The 20,350-nt window shown below is 44.6% G+C and overlaps 1 long non-coding RNA gene and 1 other non-coding gene across 2 annotated transcripts in view; both read left to right on the top strand.

The window, feature by feature from the left end:
- Nucleotides 1–20,350, top strand: part of LOC113879411 — an 88,744-nt gene that overhangs the window by 24,982 nt on the left and 43,412 nt on the right. The window lies entirely within an intron of this gene.
- TRNAV-CAC lies at nucleotides 651–723 on the top strand. Its single transcript has one exon. It is a non-coding gene; the product is annotated as a tRNA-Val (tRNA).

The raw sequence follows: 20,350 nt of genomic DNA, 5'->3' as shown, positions 1-20,350 counted from the left end.
CTCATGTGTTAAATGGGCATAATAAAAGTATTTGCCTATATTGTGAGGGGCACATGAAATGATGCCTATAAAGTCACACATTGTTGGGCACATAGTATGTGCTCAGTAAAAATCAGTTATTTGAACAGGTAGTGGTTGAATTGAAAGGTTTACTCCAAATGTAAATAAGCAGGACCCTAAGGAGTCTTCCTGGGATGGCTCCCCACCCCCTCAACCCTCCCAACCCCCCGAAATGCCCTCTACTTGACTCTTGTTTGTAGAGAAACTTTAGTTTCCTAGGCCTTCCCCGGTTTCCAAAGAATACATTTAATCAGAGAAGTGAGAAAATGCAGAACAAAGGGAAACTGTCAAGCAAGACAGAATAATAATAGTTTAGCCATTAAACAAATCAAGAACCTTCAGTTCCTTCTCAAGTGCTATAGATAATATTCTGACCTATATCCTTTGAGCTGTCTTGCAGAGACTAAAACCTCCACCAGATGGAAGAGATTAACTGCGTGCTACCCATAAGCCTGTAGACCCCAGAAGGTTGATGATATTGACTCCTGATGACCTCAGCACCAATCAGTCAGAAGAATTGTCCACAAGCTGATCACACACTCCACAACTTCCCTCCCTCACTCTGTATTTAAAATCCTTTCCCTAGGACTTCCCTGGTGGTCCAGTGGCTAAGACTCTGCACTCACAGTGCAGGGGGCCCAGGTTCGATCCCTGGTCAGGGAACAACATCCCACAAGCTACAAGTAAGGGTTTGCATGCTGCAACTAAGACCCAGCACAGCCAAATAAATGAATAAATATTGAAGAGAGAGAGAGAAAAAACCCTTTCCCTGAAAACCATCAGTGGCTCAGGTCTTTGGAGCATTAGCTGCCTGGACTCCTTGCTCGGTGCTCTGCAAGGAATGCTGCACTTGGCTTCACAGCAACTCCGTGTCAGCTGACTGGTTTTACTGCCCAGGTGAGTGGACCCACGTTTGGCTTGGTAACACAGACTTGGTGTGTGATATGGAGAAACCTCCAGAACTAGGGTAAAGCATGGGTGAAGATGAGGATCTGCAGAAGGGAAGACGGGGCAGGATGAAGCATGGGGCCCGACTGCAGGCAGTGGTTGTGGGGAAGATGAGGGAAGAAAAACTAGGACTATTTCTGAGAATCCCAGTAGGTTCACAGGACCAATTTTAGACTCAGGGAGAGACACAGAGAGCATCCTCAGTCAGTCCTGCCGCCCTCCACAATCTTGTAGTTCCCAGAGAATTCCAGGACACCACTCCTCTCCACGCGTCCATCGATGAGAGAAAGAGCTGAGGCCAGAGAAACAGATGAGGCTGGGAGGGTGTCAAGGCACTGGATGCAGCACTCAAATAATTCCTTAATTAATCTTAGGACAGCGTTTGAGGATTGGACTCTCATTCCCATTTTTTTTTAAATTTATTTATTTGGCTGCACTGGGTCTTAATTGCAGCATGTGGGATCTGGTTCCTTGACTCTTGGTTGAACCTCAGATCCATTGGGAGTTCAGAGTCTTAGCCATTGGACCACCACGGAAGTCCCTGTCATTCCCATTTTACAGATGGACTATCTGAGGCTCAGAGGGGTGAAATAATTCTCTGGGGCTCCCTGGGGAGAGCTGGGAAAAAAACAAGAGCTGCCCACTAGGGCCCATTGGATGCTAACCACCGCCTTGAGGCACACTTTCCACGTAATAGCTCCCAACTGATCATGAGGTCGGTACTTGATTATCCCAGTTTTACAGATGAGGAAACAAACCAAGGATCGAAACCCAGCCCCTTGCTTTAGGAACTCTAAGACTTAGCCTCTGGACCACCAGGGAAGCCCACAGATTCTTTCTTAAAGTTGGACTGAGCAGAAACAAATGGGGCTGATGCTGTAAACCCACACATCTACCAGTCTCATTACTTTATAACCCCATCATACCACACCCACTGGGCCCCAACTAAGCTGAAAGGCAGAATTTAATTCTACAAAGTGGTTTGGAAGAAAAAAAATGCACGGATGCTTCCAAATTTAATTGTCAGGTAAAGATCAGCTCTAATTACTCCAAAAAAAGAGAAAGTTTGACAGTTTCTGAAATTCAAGGCAACTTTCTGACATGGATAATGACTTGACAGATCCATTTGAGATTCCCAAGCATCCTTTTAAAATCTCAGGTGTTCCCTTCAAAACGTTAAAAAAAAAAAAAACCCTCCGAAATCCATGCAGCTATAAACTTTCATTTGAAACACAATTTGTAAAATTAGAACTGACTTTCACCCATCAGAGAAGAAGTTTTAAAAGATTGGTGATACCCAAAGTTGGCTAGGGTGTAGGGAAATGGGACCCTCATTCACTACTGTGCTCAGTCACACCTGACTCTTTGCAGCCCCATGGACTGTGGACCACCAGGCTTCTCAAAATTCCATGGAATTCTCCAGGCAAGAATACTGAAGTGAGTAGCCATTCCCTTCTTCAGGGGATCTTCCCAACCCAGGGATTGAACCTGAGTCTCTGGCATTGCAGGCAGACTCTTTACTGTTATGAACCTTCAGGGAAGCCCTATTCACTACTGAGAGAAGTGCAAATAAGGGTAGTCTTTTTGGAAGATAATTTGGCATCAAGTGTCAAAAGTTTGAGTAAGTATGCTTTTGACAATTCCATTGCTAAGCATCATCCTAAAAATAAACTCTCCCATGTGTACACAGATGTATGTTTATCACTGTAAAAAAATGAAGATGACTTCAAAGCCTTTGTATTCCTTTAGCTAAATAAATTATGTCTACTTATGAGTTACCATAAAGCAGTTAAAAATAGTTAGGCAGATCTCTGTGTATTGGTGTGATAAGCTCTTTGAGTGAAAAAAGCTAAAGTGAAAAAAGTAAGTTACAGAACAGTGTATGGTGTGATCCCACTCATGTACCAAAACTATGTTTGTGTATATGCAAAACTTTAAAAATGCACATAACTGCTAGCAAAGCGACCTGGAAGGAATCACACCAAGTTATTAACGATGGTCAGCTGGGGACTGCCCTGGTGGTCCAGTGGCTAAGCCTCCTTCCTCCCAATGTAGGGGGCCCAAGTTTGATCCCTAGTCAGGGAACTATATCCCACGTGCTGCAACTAAGACTTGGCACAGCTAAAATAAATAAAAATAAATATTTTTTTTAAAAGTCAGCTGAGGAGGGAGGGGAACAGACTGAGTGCAAAGGAATTTCATCTTTTACTCTCTTATATGTTGGCATTTTCCTCTTATTGTTGGCATTTCTTTTAACAAATGTATAACTTATGTGTATTCGAAATACATACACAAAATGATAAAAAATTTAAGTTTCACACTACTTGTACTTTGGGATTTTTTTGGATTTGTTATGTCTTTGTGCGTTTTAATAAACTGTCAATGAACTTTAAAAGATACATATGCATATACAAGAGAAAAATTAATTATGAAGCTTTTGAGCAAGCTACATTACATTAGCAAGCTTCATGTGCCACACTATTTAAGAGAAGCTATGTAAAATTGTGGCTCTATAATTCTACAAACACAAAAAATAAAAGCATTTTCAATAAAGCAAAGGATAGAGTTGACCCTCCTTATCCAACGGGTTCCACACCAGGGATATGGAGGGCTAATTGTAAGGGACTTGAGCATCATCATTTCTTGGTGTTAGTGCTAGAAGGTCTTGTAGGTCTTCATAGAACCGTTCAACTCCCCTTCAGCATTACTGGTCGGGGCATAGACTTGGATTACCGTGATATTGAATGGTTTGCCTTGGAAATGAACAGGGATCATTCTGTCGTTTTTGAGATTCTATCCAAATACTGCATTTCGGGCTCTTTTGTTGACTATAATGGCTCCTCTGTTTGTTCTAAGGGATTCTTGCCCACAGTAGGAGATATAATGGTCATCTGAGTTAAATTAACCCATTCCAGTCCATTTTAGTTCACTGATTCCTAAAATGTTGATGTTCACTCTTGCCATCTCCTGCTTGACTACTTCCAATTTGCTTTGATTCGTGGACCTAACATTCCAGATTCCTATGTAATATTGTTCTTTACAGCATCAGACTTTACTTCCATCACCAGTCACATCCTGGGTATTGTTTTTGCTTTGGTTCTGTCTCTTCATTCTTTATGGAGTTATTTCTCCACTGATCTCCAGTAGCATATTGAGCACCTACAGACCTGGAGAGTTCATCTTTCAGTGTCCTATCTTTCTGTCTTTTCATACTGTTCATGGGGTTCTCAAGGCAAGAATACTGAAGTGGTTTGCCATTCCCTTCGGCGGACCATGTTTTGTCAGAACTTTCCACCATGACCTGTCCATCTTGGGTGGCCCTACATGGCGTGGTTCATCGTTTCATTGCAGCCATGAAATTAAAAGATGCTTGCTCCTTGGAAGAAAAGCTATGAACAACCTAGACAGCATATTAAAAGCCAGAGACATTAGTTTGCCAACAAAGGCCTGTCCAGTCAAAGCTATGGTTTTTCCAGTAGTTACGTATAGATGTGAGAGTTGGACTATAAAGAAAGCTGAGTGCCAAAGAATTGATGCTTTTGAACTGTGGTGTTGGAGAAGACTCTTGAGAGTCCCTTAGACTGCAAGGAGATCCAACCAGTCCATCCTAAAGGAGATCAGTCCTAAATATTCATTAGAAAGACTGATGCTGAAGCTGAAACTCCAATACTTTGGCCACCTGATGCGAAGAACTGACTCATTTGAAAAGACCCTGATGCTGGGAAAGATTGAAGGAAGGAGGAAAAGGGGACAACAGAGGATGAGATGGTTGGATGGCATCACTGACTCAATGGACATGAGTTTGAGCAAGCTCCGGGAGTTGGTGATGGACAGGGAAGCTTGGCATGCTGCAGTCCATGGGGTCGCAAAGAGTTGGACATGACTGAGCGACTGAACTGAACTGAACTGAGCATCATGGATTTGGGTATTGATAGGATGTCCTAGAACCAGTCTCCCAGGATACTGTAATTCTGAACCAGAGAATTCCCAGCCTGGCTTGAGTCAGGATCTATTGTGAATCTTGTTAAGTGTCTCCAGGGATTCTGAATCAGTAAGGCTGCTCCTCAAGCTATTGCTGAGTGGTTGTTTTATTTTTACGTCTAAAAAACAAATGTGGTCACTGAGCCTCAGAAAGGGAAAGAGACCTTCTCAGAGTCACAAAGGAAGCCCCATCCGTCTCTTCTTGTGTCCCCTCCCCCATATCCCACCCCAGGGGGAAAAATGCTTCCCCCACCACCCCTCTAGATTAGACCAGCTGTGAGCATCACAGAATTAAACTTCAAACATTTTAACGCAGCTCCAAAGTTATTTCCTCCCATGTGGAGAAAGAGCATCCCTTGAGAAAGATGCTAAATTGCCTTAATTATGTTTCTTTCAAAGGCACAGAGTACCCATCTGCTTTCAAGGTGGGGGCTGTGGATGCACGCTGAGCACACATACAAATCAACCCCAATAATGCAAACACTATGAACAGGTCCATGTAGCAGGTATCATAGCACGTGATAGTCGCTCAGTCACATCTGATGCTTTACAACCCCATGGGCTGTAGCCTGCCAGGCTCCTCTGTCCAGGGAATTCTCTAGGCAAGAATACTGGAGGGGGTAGCCATTCCCTTCTCCAGGGGATCTTCCTGACCCAGGGATTGAGCCAGATCTCCTGCATTGCAGGAAGATTCTTTAAGGTCTTAGTCCCCAGGGAAGCCCTAGCAGGTCCATGCAGCCCTGTCTGAGAGATAGAAAGAACGGTACCCATGGGGCCAGGCCACTGGTCAACTCAGCTCCAAGGCTCCCCTTGAAATCGGGTTCCGGTTGAAGCAGACATGGACTACAGCTGGCACCAGCTCTTGACTCTGGGGTTTGGGGTAGAGGGCACAGTGTTGTACACGTGAGAGACTTCAGGAGTGAGAGTCTCCCACCCCCCAGGCACAGCGCTGACGCCAGACAACAGCATGAGTGTAAAGCACAGTGTCACTGGAACTCAGTAAACGTGAGAAGCAGAAGAGGCTTTGGAATGTCATCCAGAAAAGAGCACAGCTGCTGAGCCGGCTCAGGATTCAAACCCTGGCCCTGCTCACTCGCTGTATGACTGAGGGCAAGATATGTGTCCCTCTCCGGGGTGTCCTCTTCTGTAAGATGGGGACAGTAATGCCTGCTTCCTAGGTTGGAGCAAGCTGGTGTGAGGGGCTGTGTGTCCAGCTCTTAACACAAGGCTCAGTTCAGTTCACTCTCTCAGTCATGTCGGACTCTTTGTGACCCCATGCACTGCAGCACACCAGACCTCCCTGTCCACCACCAACTACTGGAGCTTGCTCAAACTCATGTCCATTGAGTTGGTGATGCCATCCAACCATCTCATCCTCTCTCATCCCCTTCTCCTCCTGCCTTCAATCTTTCCCAGCATCAGGGTCTTTTCCAATGACTCAGTTCTTCACATCAGGTGGCCAAAGTAGTGGAGCTTCAGCTTCAGCATCAGTCCTTCCAATGAACACCCAGGACTGATCTCCTTTAGGATGGACTGGTTGGATCTCCTTGCAGTCCAAGGGACTCTCAAGAGTCTTCTCCAACACCACAGTTCAAAAGCATCAATTCTTTGGCACTCAGCTTTCTTTATAGTCCAACTCTCACGTCCATACATGACTACTGGAAAAACCATAGCCTTGACGAGATGGACTTTTGTTGGCAAACAAATGTCTCTGGTTTTTAATATGCTGTCTAGGTTGGTCATAACTTTTCTTTCAAGGAGCAAACGTCTTTTAATTTCATGGCTGAAGTCACCATCTGCTGTGATTTTTGAGCCCAAGAAAATAAAGTCTGTCACTGTTTCCACTGTTTCCCCATCTATTTGCCATGAAGTGATGGGACCAGATACCATGATCTTCATTTTTTTAATGTTGAGTTTTAAGCCAGCTTTTTCACTCTTCTCATTCACTTTCATCAAAAGGCTCTTTAGTTCCTCTTCGCTTTCTGCCATAAGGGTGGTATCATCTGCACATCTGAGGTTATTGATATTTCTCCCAGCAATCTTGATTCCAGCTTGTGATCATCCAGCCCGGGATTTCATATGGTGTACTCTGCATATAAGTTAAATAAGCAGGGTGATAATATACAGCCTTAACGTACTCCTTTGCCTATTTGGAACCAGTTTGTTGTTCTATGTCCAGTTCAAACTATTGCTTCTTGACCTGCTTACAGATTCCTCAAGAGGCAGGTAAGGTAGTCTCATATTCCCACCTCTTTAAGAATTTTCCAGTTTGTTGTGATCCACACAGTCAAAGGCTTTAGTGTAGTCAGTGAAGCAGAAGTTTTCTGGGATTCTCTTGTTTTTTTGATGATCCAATGGATGTCGGCAATTTGATCTGTGGTTCCTCTGCCTTTTCCAAATCCAGCTTGAATATCTAGAAGTTCTCTGTTCACATACTGTTGAAGCCTAACTTGGAGAATTTTCAGCATTACTTTGTTAGCATGTGAGATGAGTGCAATTGTGTGATAGTTTGAACTTTCTTTGGCATTGCCTTTCTTTGGGATTGGAATGAAAACTGACCTTTTCCAGTCCTGTGGCCACTGCTGAGTTTTCCAAATTTGCTGGCATATTGAGTGCAGCACTTTCACATCATCAGCTTTTAGGATTTGAAATAGCTCAACTGGAATTCCATCACCTTCACTAGCTTTGTTCATAGTGATACTTCCTAAGGCCCACCTGACCTCACACTCCAGGATGTCTGGTTCTAGGTGAGTGATCACACTACTGTGATTATCTGGGTCGTGAAGATCTTTTTTGTATAGTTCTTCTAACTATTATTGCCACCTCTTTTTAATATCTTTTGCTTCTGTTAGGTCCCTACCATTTCTGTCCTTTATCAAGCCCATCTTTGCATGAAATGTTCCCTTGGTATCTCTAATTTTTTTGAAGAGATCGCTAGTCTTTCCCATTCTGTTGTTTTCCTCTATTTCTTTGCATTGATCGCTGAGGAAGACTTTCTTATCTCTCCTTGCTATTTTTTGGAACTCTGCATTCAGATGGATATATCTTTCCTTTTCTCCTTTGCCTTTCTCTTCTCTTCTTTTCTCAGCTATTTGTAAGGCCTCCTCAGACAGCCATTTGGCCTTTTTGCATTTCTTTTTCTGTTCAGGTTTATGAACCTCCATCCATAGTTCTTCAGGCACTCTATCTATCAGATCTAATCCCTTGAATCTGTTTCTTACTTCCACTGTATAATTGTAAGGGATTTGATTTAGGTCATACCTGAATGAGCTAGTGGTTTTCCCTGCTTTCTTCAATTTAAGTCTGAATTTTGCAATAAGGATTTCATGATCTGAGCCACAGTCAGCTCCCAGTCTTGTTTTTGCTGACTGTATGGAGCTTCTCCATCTTTGGCTGCAAAGAATAATCAATCTGATTTTGGTATTGACCATCTGGTGATGTCAATGTGTAGGGTTGTCTCCTGTGTTGTTGGAAGAGGGTGTTTGCTATGACCAGTGTGTTCTCTTGGCAAAACCCTGTTAGCCTTTGCCCTGCTTCATTTTGTTCCACAAGGCCAGGCGTGATTAAATGCGTGACAGTTAGCTCTTTTATTATTCATCATTATTATTCACCTACACTTTCTTGAAATGCCTACACTTTCATTCTTTTTCAGGGAGGAAGGATGCAGAGAAAAGATGAAACAATTTCTAGAAAGGATAGCAACTTAATCTATGTTCTTGAAGGAAATCTGCACAACCTTGAAAAAAAAATCTCTTTATTCTCATAGGACTCAGTTTCCCCATGCATACCACAAGGTCCAAAGGTCATTTCAGCTCTGACCACCTAGTACTTAACGCACGAGGACAGTACCAGGCTGCCTCCAGAATTATCCTGAGGGAGTGACTAGGGGAAAAGCTAAATCAGGGAGGAGAGATCCCCAGATGCTTACCCAACACTTAGAAGAGGTGACTAAGACCATTAAGGGGTAAGCTGAGGATGAGGCTGGTTCTCTGGCAAAGCAAGGATAACTTGGGCACGTGCTAGCCAGTGTCCGGCTTTTTTTTGGGATAGAAACTGTTGTGACTGTTGGTGATGAGAGCAGCTTCTATTTTTTGTTTTTAATATTTATTTATTTGGCTGTGCTGGGTCTCAGTTCTGGCATGTGGGATCTAGTTTCCTGACCAGGGATGGAACCCAGGCCCCCTGCATTGGGAACACAGAGTCTCAGCCACTGGAACTACAAAGGAACTCTGTAGCTTCTATTTTTCAGAATCTCCTCTGCTCCAGGCACTATATGGGGCATTTTACATATATAAAATCTTTCATGCTTGTAACACCACTGGAAAGAAATGATCCAGTTCAACAGTGAGGAAGAAGACTTAGAGAACTAAGATCACACAGCTAATAAAACAGCAAAAGTGGGATTTGAACCTGGGAAGTTCTAGGGCTGATTCCCTGTGCCTTATGCTGCATCACCAGCTAGGAACTGCTGGAAATGAAGAAAGGGGCATAAACATGCCCAGGTGTCCTCGTGTGTATTAAGCAGCAGGCTAGATACTAGGTTTATGTCATTTAAACATTACAATTATCTTGTATTTTTTTAAAAACATATATTTATTTATTTGGCTGTGTCAGGTCTTAGCTGAGCAATTTGGGATCTAGTCCTCTGACTAAGGATTGAACCCAGACTCCCTGCATTGGGAGTGCAAAGTCTTAGCCAATGGATCACCAGGGAAGTCCCACAATTACCTTGTAATATAGGTATTCCTGTTCCTGTTTATAGGTGGGTATACAGAAGTTCTCTGAGGCTAAGAACTGGATTCAGGGAATAACAAGACAAAAGGGCTCTTTTTGGGCTTCAGACCCTTTGACAATCTAGTGAAACCTATAGATTCCTCCTCAGAACGTGTTTTTAAATGCCCAAAATAAAATACATAGGTTTGCAAAGAAAACAAATGATAATGAAATATAGTTGTCAAATACTTTTTAAAAGCCCCATGATATAATAAGAGTGTTTCTTTATTAACGCATTAAATAACAAGATCTGGCATTCTCATTTCAAAGTTGTAGTGACATAAAGTGGCTTTCCTAGTAGCTCAGTTGGTAAAGAATCCACCTGCAATTCAGAAGACCCTGGTTTGATTTCTGGGTAGGGAAGATCCACTGGAGATGCGATAGGCTACCCACTGCAGTATTCTTGGGCTTCCCTTGTGGCTCAGCTGGTAAAGAATCTGCCTGCAATTTGGGAGACCTGGGTTGGGAAGATCCCCGGGAGAAAGGAAAGGCTACCCATTCTAGTACTCTGGCCTGGAGAATTCCACGGACTACAGTCTAAGTGTCGCAAAGAGTCGGACACAACTGAGCGACTTATACATCACTTCAGTGACATAAACAATATTTCAGGGTATCTGCAATAACCATCAGTTCAGTTCAGTCACTCAGTTGTGTCTGGCTCTTTACGACCTCATAAACTGCAGCACACCAGGCCTCCCTGTCCATCACCAACTTCCGGAGTCCACCCAAACCCATGTCCATTGAGTCAGTGATGCCATCCAATCATCTCATCCTCTGTTGTCCCCTTCTCCTCCTGCCCTCAATCTTTCCCAGCACCAGAGTCTTTTCCAATGAGTCAGCTCTTCACATTAGATGCCCAAGTATTGGAGTTTCAGCTTCAATGTCAGTCCTTCCAATGAACACCCAGGACTGATCTCCTTTAGGATGGACTAGTTGGATCTCCTTGTAGCCCAAGGGACTCTCAAGAGTCTTCTCCAATACCACAGTTCAAAAGCATCAATTCTTCGGTGCTCAGCTTTCTTCACAGTCCAACTCTCACATCCATACATGACTACTGGAAAAACCGTAGCCTTGACTAGACGGACCTTTGTTGGCAAAGTAATGTCTCTGGTTTTTAATATGCTGTCTAGGTTGGTCATAACTTTCCTTCCAAGGAGTAAGCGTCTTTTAATTTCATGGCTGCAATTACCATCTGCAGTGATTTTGGAGCCCAAGAAAACAAAGTCAGCCACTGTTTCCACAGCTTCCTCACCTATTTGCCATGATGGGACCGGATGCCATGATCTTAGTTTTCTGAGCTTTAAGCCAACTTTTTCACTCTCTTCTCCTCCACATGATAGTACCATCATGTGGAACCAAAATATCTGTGATTTTTATTGGAACCAAAGGCACAGGTATGACTATTGCCCTGATTCATTCTAACTTTGGGATAGAAGATAGTGAAAACTAAGGCATAATTTTTTCCCCTATTCAAGTCCATGTCCTGCCTGAAATCTGTCCATGGAACTCAGGAGTCCATAGACCCAGGTTAGCAACGCCTGCAAAGACTGTGACTACAGTCACTGGATTGAGTTACACTAGGAATCAGTCATAGTTGTGCTTTGGTAACTTGTCAACGGCTTGTTTCATGGAAAACCAAATATTTGGCCAAGTACGTGATACTCTCCAACCACACTGTGCACACCTGGGAGAAAAAGCCTTGGGCTTGAACGATTCATCCAAGGGAACAGGACCACCAGCAGACACGTGATATGATACAGGGAGGCTCCTCCCGGGTAGGGCAGTCCTTCCTGGTCCTGTGTCCTCAGTGGGTGGCTTGAGTAATGAAAACATACAACTCTTCTCCCCCCAAATTTCACACATATCTTAGATTTCTTCTATCTGCTTCCAGCAGGTAAGGTTTCTTCTATCTTAAATGGATGACTACCAGATGCAGCAAGCACTGAGAATGCATTTATTCATTCAGTTTATATTCACTAAGCATATTGTTAGCCAGCACTTTTGAGCTAAGCAAAAGAAAGAAAGGGGGAGGCTACTTATTGACTCACAGAACTTAAAATGTCTAAGAATGGTACCACTTCACGTGTAGCTGGATCCAGGCTCTGTTTTCCACTGCATCAGCTTCATTCTCAAACAGGCTCCCCATGAGTGCAATAAAGCAGTCACCAGTAAATTCTGGTGGTTATCTTACTTGCTCAGCCACCTTAGCAGAAAGAAAGTGCCTCTTTCTCAATAGCTTCAGGAAAAAAGTCCTGGAATTGACTCTCGGTGGATCAAGCTGGGGCATGTGTCTGTCTCTGAACCAATCACTGTGGCAAAACGGATGTGACGTGCTAACTAGCCAGGTCTGAGTTATGGCGGGAGCCAGTCCTAATTGAACCACAAGGTCTGAGTTGGGGGGTGGGTGTTCCCAGTGGAAAATCAGATCATCAACACCAGAAAATGATGCTGGGGAAGGGCAGGGGATGTCTTCTGCTTGCCCCGTTTGCCAGGCTGTTGAGAGGGGAACTCTGCCCTAAATAGTATAGATAGCTGAACGCAAGACATCTGAGAGCGAACAGATGAGCTCAAACAGAAGGTAATGTTAACCAAACATACAGCCCAGAAAAGAGCATGGCCGGTCTCAGAGGGCCACGTGGGGGTTACATGCAGGAACAGAGTGAGCCAGCAGGAGCTGTGGGGGGTGGGCTTTATAGTAAAAGAGAGGGTGAGGTGACCCCTGGTTTCCTTGGGAGGAAGTGATTGGCTTATCTGAATAATTTCTCAGGCTGGCAGGGAGTTGGAATAGGCTAGGCTGAGGGTCAGTTGGGCAGCTGATCTGGCTGGTAGAGGGATTAGCAGGGTGGGGAGCCTTTCCCTGAGGGTGGTGGGAAGTAAGTCTGGAGCAGGGGAGCTAGACTTTGGTGCCCTGTGAGACTCAGAGATGCCAGGGCAGCATGTTGATGCTGCGGACCTTACAATGCACCCTCTGAATGGCCTGCTGTATGCCATGAGTGCTCTTAGGCATGGAGCTTAGAGGGGAGATTTCTCACAGACCTGGTGCTCTCTACTTGGAACTGGAGTCTCTGGCTCCAATAGATCTACTCTGGACCCAACCCTTTAAAACTGTTTCTTACTTTCCTGCTCTCTGCTTGAATACCTCCCTGGAATCTAGACTCATTTTTGGGCATTTAGACATTTCTTCTTAATATAGAGTTATCCTTCAGTTCAGTTCAGTTCAGTTCAGTTGCTCAGTTGTGTCTGACTCTTTGCGACCCCATGAATTGCAGCACACCAGGCCTCCCTGTCTATCACCAACACCCGGAGTTCACCCAAACTCATGTCCATCGAGTTGGTGATACTATCCAGCCATCTCATCCTCTGTCGTCCCCTTCTCCTCCTGCCCCCAATCCCTCCCAGCATCAGAGTCTTTTCCAATGAGTCAACTCTTCACATCAGGTGGCCAAAGTATTGGAGCTTCAGCTTTAGCATCAGTCCTTCCAAAAAGCACCCAGGACTGATCTCCTTTAGAATGGACTGGTTGGACTCCTTGCAGTCCAAGGGACTCTCAAGAGTCTTCTCCAACACCACAGTTCAAAAGCATCAATTCTTCAGCGCTCAGCTTTCTTCACAGTCCAACTCTCACATCCATACATGATCACTGGAAAAACCATAGCCTTGACTAGACGAACCTTTGTTGGCAAAGTAATGTTTCTGCTTTTGAATATGCTATCTAGGTTGGTCATAACTTTCCTTCTAAGGAGTAAGCATCTTTTAATTTCATGGCCGCAATCACCATCTACAGTGATTTTGGAGCCCCAAAAATAAAGTCTGACACTGTTTCCACTGTTTCCCCATCTATTTCCCATGAAGTGATGGGACCAGATGCCATGATCTTAGTTTTCTGAATGCTGAGCTTTAAGCCAACTTTTTCACTCTCCTCTTTTACTTTCATCAAGAGGCTCTTTAGTTCCTCTTCACTTTCTGCCATAAGGGTGGTGTCATCTGCATATCTGAGGTTATTGATATTTCTCCCGGCAATCTTGATACCAGCTTGTGCTTCTTCCAGCCCAGCGTTTCTCATGATGTACTCTGCATATAAGTTAAATAAGCAGGTGACAATATACAGCCTTGACGTACTCCTTTTCCTACTTGGAACCAGTTCCATGTCCAGTTCTAACTGTTGCTTCCTGACCTGCATACAGGCTTCTCAAGAGGCAGGTCAGGTGGTCTGGTATTCCCATCTCTTTCAGAATTTTCCACAGTTTATTGTGGTCCACACGGTCAAAGGCTTTGGCATAGTCAATAAAGCAGAAGTAGATGTTTTTCTGGAACTCTCTTCCTTTTTCCATGATCCAGCGGATGTTGGCAATTTGATCTCTGGTTCCTCTGCCTTTTCTAAAACCAGCTTCAACATATGGAATTTCACAGTTCACATATTGCTGAAGCCTGGCTCGGAGAATTTTGAGCATTACTTTACTAGCGTGTGAGATGAGTGCAATTGTGTGGCAGTTTGAGCAATCTTCGGCATTGCCTTTCTTTGGGATTGGAATGAAAACTGACCTTTTCCAGTCCTGTGGCCACTGCTGAGTTTTCCAAATTGGCTGGCATATTGAGTGCAGCACTTTCACAGCATCATCTTTCAGGATTTGAAATAGCTCAACTGGAATTCCATCACCTTCACTAGCTTTGTTCATAGTGATGCTTTCTAAGGCCCTCTTGACTTCACATTCCAGGATGTCTGGCTCTAGGTGAGTGATCACACCATCATGATTATCTTGGTTGTACAGTTCTTCTGTGTATTCTTGCCACCTCTTCTTGATATCTTCTGCTTCTGTTAGGTCCCTACCATTTATGTCCTTTATCGAGCCCATCTTTGCATGAAATGTTCCCTTGGTATCTCTGATTTTCTTGAAGAGATCTCTAGTCTTTCCCATTCTGTTTTTTTTCCTCTATTTCTTTGCATTGATCGCTGAGGAAGGCTTTTTTATCTCTCCTTGCTATTCTTTGGAACTCTGCATTCAGATGCTTATATCTTTCCATTTCTCCTTTGCTTTTTGCGTCTCTTCTTTTCACAGCTATTTGTAAGGCCTCCCCAGACAGCCATTTTGCTTTTTTGCATTTATTTTCCATGGGGATGGTCTTGATCCCTGTCTCCTGCACAATGTCACGAACCTCCATCCATAGTTCATCAGGCACTCTGTCTATCAGATCTAATCCCTTAAATCTATTTCTCACTCCCACTGTATAATCATAATGGATTTGATTTAGGTCATTCCTGAATGGTCTAGTGGTTTTCTCTACTTGTTTTGCCCTAAATTCAGTGAAAAGAATACTTACCTACTGAGTGACTCAGAGTCTAAAATATTTACCATCTGGCTCTTTAAAGAAAAAGTTTGCTGGTCCCTGGTCTAGAATACTGGATCTCAGTTAGGAAGATGCCATCCCAGGCAATGGGGCTTCGGTTCAAATCCAGACCCAGCTGTGTGGTCTTGGCCAAGTTGCATCGCCTCTCTGAGGCTGTTTCCTCATCTGGAGATGAGAACAGTTTACCATGGTATTTTGTTATTTTGGGGGGTGGTGGTGATGAAAATGTTCTAGATTTAGATAGTGGTGATGGTTACCCAACTTTGTGAATAGACCAAAAATCACTCAATTATACATTTTATGCTTTGTGGGTTTTGTGAATTATACATTTTAAAAGGGTGAATTTTATGATCTGAGAATTCTATTTCAAGGAGAAAAAGCAAAACAAAACCCTACCTACCTCCAAAAGCTGTTGTAAGGTGAAATGAGATAGCGCAGAGTAGAGTGTAATGAAGAGCGTGGCGCAGCACGTGACGCAGAGCAGGTGCTTTTGTCGTCGTCTTCGTCGTCATCATTATCAGCTCCATCATCCGAAGGTGGGGGCGTTATCTGGTACAGAGCAGTGTAAAAAGGTTTGTTGTAGCCAATGACCTCTGTCCTTTTCTCTTTCACAATACCTAGAATAGTAAAGCATCTGGCAACCAAGCAAAATCGGCAGTTGTGTCTAAACTAAAAACGTTTATCTTGTAAGATAAAAATGAATTTCTTTTCCTTAAAATAGTATCATCCTGAACAGATTTGACAACACACAAAAGTAAACTTTTTTCTTTGGCACATGACAGTATACACAAACTCAAGGTAAATTAGGGGAAATACTTCCACGTAAAACAAAGGGTTAATGCAAAAAACAGTCCTAAGAAGTAAATAGGAAGAAGACAAAGAACTCACTAGAGTTCTAGTGAGTGAACCGGTGATAAATGGGCTAAAGACACAGACAGTGGCAGAAATTGACTGCCAATGGCCAAATGCTAATGAAAAGATGCTCATCCCCACAGAGAAGTCAGGGAAAGGCACATTCTGAACCAGGAGATCCTATCTTCTTCTCTCATCAGATTGGCAAAAAATGTAAACAACTCATAAAACACAGAGCTCACAAATTGCTACAACCTTTTGGAGAATAATCTGGCACTACTTGTTAAAATTTAAAGCCTGCCTGCATCCTTTTTGACTCAGCAATTCCACTTCTAGCAATCTGTCAGTCTGAAATAAAAGCATGGCCACACATGGGTAGGCATACAGGAGAGTCACCGAAATAGATTCTGCTATTCACTCTTTGTAATAGCAGGACAAAAGAAATGGAAAGCAATCTAAAGGCCCATCCGTGGAAGGGCTGCACAAATCAGTCTACAGACCTCCTGTGGAATGTTATTAATGACCAAATAGAATGACACGTGGCATATGGATACGACCGACTTCTAGACATGACATTAAGAAAGAAGGAAAGGCGCAGAACAGAACGTATCATATGGACAATATATATGATATATGCTGATATGTAAACTGAGAGGGACAATGTATGTACACATTTGCTTGTCCATGCTCAACAGATCTGGAAAGATACACGAGAAAGGTAAAGCTCATTGCTTCTGGGGAGCTGCCCAGGCACCGAAAGGCAGGGCTGGGGCCAGCCCCTCTTTTGAATACTCTTTGCACCTTTGGAATTTTCAACCAGGTGAATGTGATGCTTATTAAAATTTTATTTATTTATTTTTAAAATATCTTTTGAGAACTCACCGTGTACCAGGCATTAGTGGTCTCTCTGTGTTTTATTTTTAATGTTTATTTACTGGGCTGCACCAGGTCTCAGTCGTGGCGTGTGAGATCTATTTCCCTGACCAGAGACTAAACCTGGGCCCCCTGCACTGGCAGCATAAAGTCTTAGTCACTGGACCACCAGGGAAGTCCCTTATTAAAATTTTAGATTAATTAAAAGAATACACAGATCTAAAAAATATTGGAAAGATGTCCATAGTATATTATTAAATGAAAACAGTATGTTCTAGAACAATAAAAATGATTTTTTTGGGTAGAGGAAGAAAGCAAAAGAAACAAAAAGCCCTAACACTACACACATAGACACGCACATATACTTGTTTAGGCATTAAAAAAAGAAAACTTTTCTTCACACATGACCAGGCATAACTTGGGCTTTTCAGGTGGTGCTCGTGGTAAAGAATCTGCCTGCCAGTGCAGGCAGATGTGAGAGACATAGGTTTGATCCCTGGGTTGGGAAGATCCCCTGGAGGAGGGCACGGCAACCCACTCTAGTACTCTTGCCTGGAGAGTCCTGTGGACAAAGGAGCCTGGCAGGGTGCATTCCACAGGGCTGCAAAGAGTCGGACACAATTTAGCACGCATGCACGCATAACATTTCTAATTAAAAAATAAATAAACTGCCATTATTTGATTTTTTTTTTTTTTGGTCACAATGCTTAATTACTTTTGAGCTGAGCACCCTGGTCAGGAAGACCTTCACGCAAACCTTTGGTGCTTCAGACGCGGTGCCGACAGCTGCTGGCTTCTTGAGCCTGTTCTGGCAAAACGTATGTTGCTTTCCTCGTCCTCAGAAGTTTCAGGTTCTGGGTTTCTAACCCAACAGGGCTGGCCCTCCAAGCACCTCCTTGGCCCTGCACAAGAGAAGCATGCAGACTCTCCAGTGTGTTAGTGGGATCTGAGGGGCGAGCTTCAGGAGCAGAAGGGGAGGAGCTCCTGGGGCCCCCTGCAGCCTCTGTCCTCATGGAGGCTGAGCAGGAAGAGGCCATTCCAGCTGCCCAGGGTCTCCTGGGTGTATGGTCCCCAGAGAGCTGCTTGGACCCCCGTGAAAGGGAAACTGTTAGTCATTCAGTCGTGTCTGACTCTTGGTGACCCCATGCATGGTAGCCCGCCTAGTTCCTCTGTCCATGGAATTCTCCACGCAAGGATACTGGCGTGGGTGGCCATTTCCTTCTCCAGGGGATCTTCCCGACCCAGGGATCGAACCTGGGTCTCTGGCATTGCAGGCAGCTTCCTCACCAATGGAGCCACCAGGCTTGGACCCCTAAGAGATGCAGATTCATTATTTTTGCAAGGAGATAGTTGGAGGCTTTGTTCACCCCTGAGATGCTTTGCTCAAATGGTCAGTCCCATTTGAGATTTCCATCCAGCTTGGTTTCCACTGACCTGCTGGCTCTCCCGGATTCATTTCCTGGCTCCAGGGTCAACAGATCTGCCATATGCTATGCATAGAGTTCTGGGCCGGCGGTTTACTCTCTCTAAACCCGTTGCCCCATCTGAAAAATGGGGGGTGAAGTGATAAAACTCCTCTCTGGGCAGATATTGCAAGAGGAAATATGCTTCTAGTGAGCCTAGCACATGGTAGGGGTGAGGCCTAAGCCGCTGGCTTTCAGCACAGTGAGGTTTCAGCCAGGGGAGGCCATGAGTGGGGGTGCAGGCTGCCTCTGGCTTGAATGGTACTATGATCCTCGGCGTGACTTCTGGGATGTAGCTGATGGGGACGGTGCACAACTGCTTGTGTGTGGCCTGAGTATGGGGAAAGCGTGTCTTGAACTGTCTCCTTAGGGGAGGTTCACACAGAACCATCTGCCATCTTGAAGCCACCCAACAGGGAAGGAGGGCTGTCTCTGCAAAGGCTCTGAGGCTCAACTTATAAAAATAACTCTCCCAGTCCCTCGTGGGAAGAAGCAGCGATCCCCCACTTTTCCTGCTCCTGACACCTCAAGTGAGATGAGACAAGCACAGTCATTAATTATTTCAGAAATAACTGAGGCAGCACTTGCCACCCCAACAGCTGAGGCTGCAAATGCCCTGTGGATTTTAATTATTTTTTCAGGGCAATGGTTGCATTCATCAATCACAGACCCATTCCACTGAGTGCTCAGGGATGGGTTGGGCAGAATGAGGGAATATACCTGGTTGGGCTCTCAGGGAGCTCCCAAGGTGGTCAGGATGGGTAGGGATAAGGTGGGGTGCGATGGGACAAATTTAGGGAAACCCCCTGAGAGCAAATGGATCCTTTGCTCCAGGGGGTGACTCAGTCTGGGAGCCCGGCCTTTGAATGTGGAAAGGATGGAGACACGTGGGGAGGAGAGCCAGGGTCTGTATCCAGGCTTCTCATGTCTTAGCCACAACCTTGAACAAGGTCACACACCTTTCCTCTGGCTATCTGTCAGGAATTTGGAGACATCACACTGTGGAAGCACTGGGAATAGTGGGAAGAAGAAACCAAGGCCCAAGGAGGTACTCCGGCTGCCCGAGGTCACCCAGTGGTCATTGGCGAGTGGGCTCCTCAGGGGTCGCTCCTCTGGATTGTTGCCTCCGTGTCTCCTGGGGCCTCCCCTGGTTCACTCCTTTTCCAGGTCTGTTTCTAGGAGCCTCACGTGCTTGATGGCTGCTCTCTTTCGGCAGTGATGCTAGAAACAGGCCTGGTGTGTACCCAGCAAACCCAGGTGTCCCGCAAGCCTCCTTCCTCTCTGGCTCTTTAGACTTGTTAACTATTCCTGGCTGTTCAGGGTTTTTTGGAGCAGATCCAGGTGGTGGCTTGCCCGAAGAGTGAGGAGGGAGGTCCAGATGCGGTCCTACACTGGGGAGTGGAAGGGATTCTCCTTTTACCCAGGAGCCCCCCTGAACCCTGGGGATTTCTGTCCTGATTTCTGGCTATTCCCACCAATTCTACTGGATGACTTTTCCAAATGCCTGACCAACAGCCTCTGTCCAAAATAGGTTAAAAAAGCGGCTCACACCACTGGATTAGCTGCAGAGAGTACAGACAGCTGAGCCCTGGAAACCCAGTGCCTGGGTTAAAATTCCCACTCCGCCACTTTCTACCTGTACAACCTTGAGCTAGTTGCTTCACCACTCCGTGACTCAGTTTCACTACATGAAAAATGAGGCCAATACCGACATGACAATGTTGTTACAAAGGCTAAATGAGATAACACACGTCAGTGCATAGCCTCGTTGCCAGGCCCATAAGAAGGGCTCAGTGATTGTGAGCTAATAACAGAACTCTAGTAGGTCATTTCCACATATCTGCCTCCTGACATGGTGTGCAAGCTTTTGGAAGGCAAGGTTCACATCTGTTTTGGGACTTCTTGGTGGTGCAGTGGTTAAGAATCTACCTCCCAATGCAGAGGATATGAGTTCAATCCCTGGTTGGGGCACTGAGATTCCACATGCCAGGCAGCTAAGCCTGCTGGTTGCAATGAAGACCCAGCACAGCAAAAAGATCACGTCTGTTTTATAC

Source organism: Bos indicus x Bos taurus, chromosome 2, assembly GCF_003369695.1.
Source record: "Bos indicus x Bos taurus breed Angus x Brahman F1 hybrid chromosome 2, Bos_hybrid_MaternalHap_v2.0, whole genome shotgun sequence".
Classification (NCBI taxonomy): Eukaryota; Metazoa; Chordata; class Mammalia; order Artiodactyla; family Bovidae; genus Bos; species Bos indicus x Bos taurus.
This window is presented reverse-complemented; position numbering and strand designations above follow the sequence as displayed.